This window comes from Staurois parvus, unplaced genomic scaffold, assembly GCF_062004578.1.
Source record: "Staurois parvus isolate SC_StPar_1 unplaced genomic scaffold, SC_StPar_1.0 ptg000638l, whole genome shotgun sequence".
Taxonomy (NCBI): domain Eukaryota; kingdom Metazoa; phylum Chordata; class Amphibia; order Anura; family Ranidae; genus Staurois; species Staurois parvus.
This window is the reverse complement of record NW_028318434.1, coordinates 2,729-12,872: the sequence shown is the minus strand read 5'-3', so window position 1 is coordinate 12,872 and position 10,144 is coordinate 2,729. Positions and strand designations below refer to the sequence as shown.

At 44.4% G+C, this 10,144-nt stretch overlaps 1 pseudogene; it reads right to left on the bottom strand.

The window, feature by feature from the left end:
• Positions 1-354: 354 nt before the first annotated feature.
• LOC149449061 (uncharacterized) lies at positions 355-3,048 on the bottom strand (annotated as a pseudogene).
• Between the last annotated feature and the right edge of the window lie 7,096 nt (positions 3,049-10,144).

Below are 10,144 nucleotides of genomic sequence, written 5' to 3'. Positions count from 1 at the left end.
TCCCTCTAGTGGAAAGAAAAAATAGTGTCAACCAAAATAGCTAAATAACACACATTAGGAAACTAAATATATAGTGCATAAATCAAATATAATGAACAGAATATATATACGTGAAAACAGAATATTGGCCACATACAATGGTGTCACCATTGTATGTGGCCAATATTCTGTTTTCACGTATATATATTCTGTTCATTATATTTGATTTATGCACTATATATTTAGTTTCCTAATGTGTGTTATTTAGCTATTTTGGTTGACACTATTTTTTCTTTCCACTAGAGGGAGTCAACACACATTTATTATATATAGTGGTCACTTTGATTTATAATTACACTATATGGAGATACATGATTGTATTCATGTGATACAAGCGCTTCACTAATTTTTAATTTTATTTTGCACTTATTGGTATCAGCTAAGTGACAGCAGCTGTATTTTGTCAATTATTCCCATGAGCGCAGGAGGATCCCTTATTATTTAGCTTTCTTCACAAACAATATCTACTCAAAAAAAGAGAATTGACTATTCAGAGTCATTGAAGAGAACCCGAGTCAGAGGAATTTCAGTCCCCCAGAAGATGCAGTCGTAGTATGTGATCGGTCTATGGAGAGGAGCAATAGCTGAACAGAGAGACAATATAATAAGGAAGTCCAATCTTCTCCTGATGGAATCCCTTAGACTTGTGGCAGGACAAGATGGAACACAAGCAGCCAGCTGGGTGTAAGTGGTACTGTTGAACACATCCCAAACAAAGAGCAGTGAATTGGTGTTGGAAGGCCTACACCAGCTTAGGAATTTGATTTCTCACTGGACAGAGATTTCTCCATGGCTGTTGTCCCTGTTGCAGTCCTACCTGTAAAGCTGTCATCCATAAGAGGAGGAGGAACCTGGAAATAAGGCATTGATCACTGGAGGGGAGGTGGAATATGTGATAGGAGGCATGGACAAGGTGAGCGTAGCTGGAGCCCTCAAGCTAGACGGATATTGGAATAGTCAGCAGAATCTAGAAAAGTCTCTCCCACTGAGGCTTTGGAGGCTTGGTAAGATGCCACTTGACCACTACCTAGTCTTGGTGCTGAGGCAGTGTTGGTAATGCATTAGCCCAGAATCTGACAATGAAGAAAACACTTGGGAACACAGCTCAGTTAATGAATGATGAAAATATATTACATGTTCAGTCAAAGCTCCATAAAAAGGATAGAGATTAAAATCATTAGGAAACACAATTCACTGTTGATACTTGTCTGAAAAAAAATATTCAAAAGGTAAAATAGTCTTTGGCTTCTACCCCTATAAACCCCCCTTCTCCCCATTACCTCCTGCAGCTGAAGCCTGCAAATCCTTTGGTGTGTGATCAGCTGTGACGTATGTAAAAAAAATCTGTGTTACACTCACAACACGGCTACGGATTTTCTCTGGTGTGGACCCTCTTGTGTGTGTTAAGTTGTTTTCTCTGTTTAAAAGATTTGTCACATTGAGAACACTGATATGGCTTCTCTCCAGTGTGACTCCTCTGGTGTATAATAAGGCTTTCCTTATATGCAAAATCTTTGCCACATTCAGAACACTGTTATGGCCTTTCTCCAGTGTGAGTCTTCTGGTGCATGATAAGACTTGACTTATGTGTAAAAGCTTTATCACATTCAGAACACTGATATGGCCTTTCTCCAGTGTGAGTATTCTGGTGCATGATAAGATTGCTGTTGGTTGTAAACATTTTGTCACATTCAGAACACTGATATGGCTTCTCTCCAGTGTGACTCCTCTGGTGTGTGATAAGATGTGACTTCACTGTAAAAGTTTTATCACATTCAGAACACTGATATGGCTTCTCTCCAGTGTGAATCCTCAGGTGTGTGATAAGCTTTGTCTTCTCTGTAAAAGCTTTATCACATTCAGAACACTGATATGGCTTCTCTCTAGTGTGAATCCTCTGGTGTGTGATAAGACTTGACTTCTCGGTAAAAGCTTTATCACATTCAGAACACTGATATGGCTTCTCTCCAGTGTGAATCTTCTGGTGTTGGATAAGACTTAAATTCTGTGTAAAAGCTTTGCCACATTCAGAACACTGTTATGGCTTCTCTCCAGTGTGAATCCTCTGGTGTATGATAAGATCTGACTTCACTGTAAAAGCTTTATCACATTCAGAACATTGATGTGGCTTTGCTCCAGTGTGAATCCTCTGGTGTGTGAGAAGATAACCCTTCCATCTAAAGGTTTTATTACATTCAGAACACTGATATGGCTTCTCTTCAGTGTGAATCATCTGGTGTCTGATAAGATTTGACTTCAGAGTAAAAGCTTTGTTACATTCAGAACATTGATGTGGCTTCACTCCAGTGTGAATCCTCTGGTGTGTGATAAGATGATTCTTCCATCTAAAGGTTTTATTACATTCAGAACATTGATATGGCTTCTCTCCAGTGTGAATCCTCTGGTGTGTCAGAAGATTACATTTCATTGCAAAAGCTTTATCACATTCAGAACATTGATATGCCTTCTCTCCAGTGTGAATCCTCTGGTGTGTGATAAGTTGATCCTTTGATGTAAAGGTTTTATCACATTTGGAACACTGATATGGCTTCCCTCCGGTGTGAACCCTCTGGTGTTTGGTAAGATTACCCTTTGTTGTAAAAGCTGTGTTGCACTCAAAACACTGAAAAGGTTTCTCTTCAGTGTGACCCTTCTGGGGTGTGATATGTTTTGCCTTCATTGTAAAACCTTTATCACAATCCAAACAAGAAATAGCTTCTGAAATAATTGTTATGGATGCAAGGGTTGAACTACATTGTAAAGCATTGTCACTTCCAGAACACTGAAATGTCTTCTCTCCTGTTGTCCTCTGAGGGTGGATCAATGTTGAAGAGGATCCAAACCATTTACAACATTGAAAACACTGATATGTCTCGTGTCTTGTGTGAATCCTCCAGTGAACTACGATAAAGACGTTCCGTCACCTAAGACATCCGTATGGCTCGTTTCCCATGTGACTGAGTTGTACTTATGAAGACCAGCATGACCGAAAACTTGGTTCTTCAATCCACCTGTACAGAAAAACAAAAAAGTCAGAATTCTATATCAAAGGCTAAATAAAGATGTTTTCTATATTTTTTTAATTAAAAAGAAAATTTATGAAAACATCCAAAACATTCCAGAGTTGACATCAGAGTACAATCAGTATCACGACATGCATTGTCAGATAATGAAACACATCCAAAGTCAGAAACGTGTAACATAGCGCACAACAGCCTTATGCTATTGGGTTTTCACAGCCATCATGGTCCACTTGGGATAGAAAAATAATATGTTAAAATTCAAAAGTATAGGAGTACACCTTGCATCACATTACCATCTTATACAATACTAGCTCAATGGGCGCTAGACCCGGAGTACTCATCCATATATCCCACAGTTTGTCAAATTTTCCAGGGCAACCCCCTATGCTGGAAAATAATGCTGGGTGATGTCCATATGGTGAAGCCATTCCTGGGAACTGGGTGGGGTTAAAATTCCCAGTCTAGCAAGATAAGTTTCCATGCCTGACACAAAGCCCTAGATATGGCCACCTTAGTATACGTCTGTGTAATCACACCTTCTAAGGTACCTAGGACACATTGCTCAGCCCCTTGGCACCGAGCATACGCAAATACACGGCCCCAACGGACTGGGTTTATTTTCCCTGGGGCCGCATATTTGCATATCTGTCTTTGTGGTGGGAGCACGCCGTATGACCAGCTCCCAGCACAGAGGCGGGGGTCTCACTGAGAGCTCTGGGTCCCATACTAATGATCAAAACTCAGAACTCCCAACTCTGGGTCACCTGATCGCTGTGAGCCTCTGATTGGCTATCACAGTGAGGAGCCACTGTGAAGCTCGCCCCATGTGTTTTCTTACATTTTTTTCTCCCTGAGAGGAGACAGAGAGACAAACAACAGTGTGTAAAAAATCAATCAATAATAATATTAATAATAATAACAGTAATTTAAAATAAAAAAAATTAAAAAATATGTATATGAAGGTTTGATCTAGGACAGTGCCAGGGTTAGTGTTTGGGTCAAGGTCAGGGTCAAAGGTTAAGGTCAGAGTCAGTATTTTGGGGGGGTTATTTATTTATGTAAATTAGTATCAGTGTCAGTTAGTGTCGGTGTGTTTTAGAAGGTAAAAAAAAAAGTAAATAAAAATGCGCAGTACTGTTCCTGGGCTGTACTCCGGGTACAAACAGCAACTAACATACACATACGAGGTATTGCTGCCATCGTCGGGGGCAGGAGAATTGTTGGGGGTTGTCCTTTGGTGGTAGGTTATGGCAGCAGCAAGAAATATACAGCTAACTTTAGAAAACATGATTTTCACTATTTTGGGCCCGTTTTCCTTTGATCACATAAAAATAAAATCAGGAGACGTCCATTACCATTTACCAACTGGATGCACAAAGTAGTTGTGATGACGGTTTCACTAACGCATGTCAAAGCTGCAAAATTGTGCTTAGGCATTAACATTTGTTGTACCTTCAGGCGTGAAGGGGTTTGGGTTCAGTTTGATGTCATTGAAAAAAGCTGGATTAATGGTGCCGACAATCGTGTCCCAATATCTATGAAGCTTATGCGTTTAGAGTGGTTCTGAGGGCCAGTTGACACCAGAATGTGATGTGGGAAATCTGAGGTCCATGTTTGTGTCCCCCACCTGGTGTCAGTGCAATGCTAACGACACCCCAAACGCAGGCCACAATCACAGGGCATTTTCCTGCACTGGATGGCATGGCACAGAAGTACTGACGTTCCATGCGGTCCGGTTGCTGTGTGTTTTGTGAAGTAGTCCAAGCACAACTTTAGCTGTGGTCTGGTGCCATTTCAGCCAATTCAAATGAATGGTGTGAAATCATACTGCACCCAGATAGCATGTGAATCGCACTGGAACGCACAGAGCATTGCATGCGCAGCACGTTCCTGTGCAATGTATCCACTTGAAGATCAGGCCTTTTCTGACCATTTTTATTTACATTTCAAAATCAGTTTTTTTGCTAGAGCGGGAGTGTCCAAGAGGGGATGTTTCCAAGATGGCGACCGGACAAGCCGCATGATCCGGAGCTCCGATGGAGGAAAAGATAATCCACTGCCATCCGGGCGGCTGCAGTCCCGGAGCAAGAGGCGGAATCACCGCGGCACTAGGAGGTGCACAGTAGAGGTGATCCGGGTGCATATCGCCCCCCTCCGTGGCGGCGCTCCATCACGGCCTAGCACGGCCTGCTGAAGCGGCGGCTGAACTCATCCGGGCTGCGGCGGACCCGGAGCGCGAGGCGGGGTCACCGCGGCACGGGCGGGTGCACAACGGAGGTGAGCCAGGTGCGTGTCACCCCCCTGCCACGGCGGCGATCCATCGCGGCCTGGTGCGGCCTTCTGGAGCCGCATGGCGGCAGCTCGACCCATCACCACACAGGAGCCGGGTGAGTGCGGTTTGAGGTGGGAGGTGGTCCCTGTGGACCAGAGACCCTCTTCCCGGAACGACAGGCAATCCTCCCCCCCGGCCTATCGGATCCCCCCCACTCAGACCAGTGGACACGGCCTGTAATAAAGGCCTCGAAGGCACCCTCACTACAATAGGCCTCACTGAGCCACCAGAGGGCCAGCAAGAGCCACCATTCCTATAGTCCTGCACCTGGGGAATATAGAGGGGCCCCTGGCACCCCCCCTTCCTGAGGAACCCGGGATTCAATACTCTGAGGAGTTTATACACACAACAAGATCAATGCTCACTGACCGCCACATACAATCTGCGGCCTTCACTGTGGCCCCTGCTCTTATCACAGAGTAGCACATAAGTTTATAAGCACTGAGGGGCCAAGCTTGGACACAGAGAACATGGTGGCTTAGTTACAGGAGCCCCGACACAAGGAGGTGGAAGTATTGATACTATTAAGGAGAGACGCCGCTACTATGGGGAAACCAGATAAGAGACCCGATACCCCATGTTCCAGATCCCCCCGCAGGCCAAACGGTTCCACGAGTCGCAGCATCCCAGAGTTATTCCGGTCTCAGACACCAGAACATAATGAGGCCTCCACCCCTGCTTCTCCCACACAGTCACTCCATAAAATGCCTCACTCGCAAAGAAGGAACCTAGCCACAATACCCGCAGCCGGTCATCTTGACACCCCACCTCTCACTATAGAGGATTTGAAAGCGGTTGCATCAGATATTAAAGAGACCCTCTCTGCTGCAATAGCAGATTTACATATCAACATGCAGGCAGTAGCCCAAAGGCTTGAAGCGGTGGAGGATAAAGCCATCACACAAGACCTTGCCATTCATGATATTCGCAGATATGGCAGATTCGCACACTATGCACCTAAGAGAGCTTGATCGTCACATTGAAGATCTAGACAACAGGGGGCGGCGTCATAATTTAAGGGTACGCGGTGTCCCTGAAATAATTGATTCAGGTCAACTCACCCAAACGATTTTTAATGATCTGCTAGAAAGACCTCAAGAGTCTCCGATTGAATTTGAACGCCTTCATAGGGCACTGCACCCGAGAGGTAGAGAGACTGACCCCCCGAGAGACATAATTTGTTGCCTAGTCGATTTCCGTCTTAAAGAAGACATATTGCGTAGAGCAAGGGATCACAATCGTGTGCTCTACAATGGAGCAGACATTAAGTTTTTTCAAGATTTATCCCATCTGACCTTGCAACGCAGAAAGGACTTACGCCCTTTACTGGATCTATTACGCTCAAGGGGTATTGCTTACCGCTGGAAATTCCCCTTTGGCCTCTCAGCAACACACATGGGGAGATCAGCTCTCCTGAGATTCCCGGAGGATGTAGCACCATTCTGTGAGGCCCTTGACATTCCAAAAGTGGTCATACCCAATTGGTCAGGCGAATCCCATCTCACTTCCCATGAAGAAGAGGAACCAATGGAGGCCCATTCTGCTGGACATCATGTAGGAATGAGGTGACGCAGACTTTCCCACTGCACCTCATCCTCTCCTGCAAGCCGACGGCTCAATATTGGGGACATTCCTCCAGCTTCTCCAGCACACCGTAAGGCACGTCATGAATGACACTTGTTCCATCCCCTCCTCTCCCCACATCAGTGCATTACCGCCTATCCATGTATTGGCTATTCTTGCATCTGAGCTAATATCTCCAATGCTTCATCTCCACATCTTGGTCCAATTTCACCCTCGAAGGAAATTCGACACACCTTGAGACGAGGCGCCAGGGTATGTGTGTTACCCTAGACTGTCCTCACTCTCATGTACAATATCTGCTCGTTATATGTGTACACTGATTTTATTTGGGGATGCCGAGATTATGTTGGCTCTTGCCTTCTGCGGGCCACTTGGTAGCAGTGTCCAAGGGGCTGTAGTCAATACTCTTGCAGACTTTGAAGTTTGTAGGATCTGTCAATGATGAACTATCGCACCGTGCTGGTGGCCTCGGTTGAGACCGGAGCATGTTGCGATTTTGAAATCCAGTGCTACAGATTGCTTTTCTCCCTTGTCTTATGTCTGAGTCATTGAAGTTTACCATACTTTGCATTTGGTTTCCCCGGATAGGATAGATCATGCGATTATGATATTATGTTTACCTTATTTTGGTATACTGCTATTGGAAGACTTAAAGTCTTCTTGAGTTGCCAGATGCGTTTGATGATCTACGAGCAGTTCTGGAATGTGCCTTATATCTGTGAGTTCATAACTACGTGTATCTGATTTATGTTGGACCACGCCCTCGACTGGCCACTACCACATGATACTTCCTTAGTGGTTTTTCATAACCACTTGCATCTGGAGCTTGACTTTCGTGTACGGTGGTGGCCTGTCGTACAGCGTATTATGTCCCGGTTGAGATCAATATTTCTTTTATAGTAGGACTATTGAGCTGCAGTTTAACCTGAGGATTGACCCTTGACCTACATTTATGATTGGTATTGCATTACGTATTTGCTATTTCAATAATTTCATATACAACTAATGTCGTTTCAGTCTACATTGACATAAGAGATCTTATCCCGCTGTCTTTTTTGAACACACTATTTGACGTATGACCAGGCGCAGATTAGAGGAATCGCTACTATTATTTATTGCTTACCTTGTGATACTTTAGTATTGTAACTATATAACTGCACCACATCCTGTGACATGGTCGCACCTTCATGCCCTCCTCAAATAGTAGTACACATGACTAAACACATTAGCAATGGCCCTCAGACCATACTCCCTATATACCCACGAGTGACCACTTCGACTCTCATGCTCAAATGATTACCTATTGTAACTAACACACCTTTATATTTATTAGCGCTTACGTTTAGCCCCATGTTACCATGTGAACCTCTCTCCTTCACAATTAGCCAACATCCACCTACCTCCTTGTGTCATGGCTTTCTTTTTCTTGTATTAGACTTGACATTACACATGCTTTTCTTTTACACGATACCTGGTGGGCCCTTGAGGTTTTTGTTGGGTCTGTTCTGAGGCACCTCACAAGAATAGTCGATTGGTCCACGAACCATGCGCTTAAGGCCTGGGTTGAATTGGAGACTGCTTTTTTGGGGACCCCGCTCGCCACCTCCCCCTGGCTGCACAACTCTCACATCCCATCTGAACTTAGGGAACACATTCTCATAGGCCCTACTTTGTCTTGTTACCATCAGATCTGCAGGAACACAGAGTTCTCATCCTCCCCAGGTCCACTCACCCCGGTCAGATTGAACCCAGACTTCCCCCCAGGTATGTCGCCTGCCTTTCTTGCGGGATCTGGCCTCACAGACGGCGTGAGTTTGTACCACCTCTTCAAAGGCGGATTACTCTTATCTAGAGACCTCCTTCTGCATAAATGGTCTACCGTGACCTTAGCGCCGTGGATGTATAGACAACTCCGCCACTTTATCCACAGCTCACCACATCTAAAAGAATATACTAGACATTTTACCCCCTTTGAGAAACTTTGCTCCAGGGACTCTCCCCAGAGACATGTTATATCCCTGCTTTATACATGTCTCAAAAACACCAGTGACCTCTCAAATAGGAAAGCTTGCAAGGTCTGGAGCACTGACTTACAAATCCAACTTTCGCCTGCCGACTGGGATCACATATATGAACACATCCACAAAGGATCGGTGTGTGTCTCCACACAAGAAAATAACTTTAAAGTACACTCTAGATCAGTGGTTCTTAACCTTGTTGGAGGTACTGACCCCCACCAGTTTCATATGCGCATTCACCGAACCCTTCTTAATTGGAAAAATAAAATATGATTTTTCAAATTCAAAACATAGGTATATATTTAGGTATATATTTATACATAGGTGCACAAAATGAACAAAACCATTAAAACATGATTTTCACACAAAAACAAAAACATAATAATGAATATTTACTGCACGAATCATATGAGTCGGGTGTGGGTCTTCACCTCCGCCGAACCCGCGAGACTGACTCACCGAACCCCTGGGATTCGATCGAACCCAGGATGGTATAGGGTACCATCCCTGCTTCATCGCTTCGACTCCAACATCTCTGATTTGTGTTGGAGATGCCATCAAACGAAGGGTACACTCCTGCAAATTTGGTGGGAATGCCCATTGTTGCAACCCTTCTGGGGTTACTACGTATGCCCTAGACCTTTCCCCCCGCACAATTTTTGCTTCACCATACCGCTCTTCCATTTCTGACATACTGCAAATCACTCGCCATGCACATGGTAGATGCAATGTATTCCAGTCCACTGGCGCTCAACACATGTTCCCACTATACAAGAATGGTTTGCTAGGATCGACAAAACTGAGGAAATGGAGGAACTGATTTCTATAGCTAAGGAACATCCCGAGAGATTTAGGAAAACATGGGCATGCTGAAGTCATTTCAAATCCACTTCTACCTATCATCTAATAGTGAAGGATCAATCTATATCCCCTGACTGAATGTCTTAATACAATGCAGTATTGGGAATTACCCGGATCACCGGAGACACTTTTACTATGTGTAAGGATGGGCTGTGGGTCTATATCATGACATGCCTTACGGGATTGTTGATCCACGGGTTACCCCACTGACCGATCTTGCACGTACTATATTCTAAGCCTTATTGCTACCTTCCTGGCTCGGCTAATACTTAGGGAAGTGACCCAAG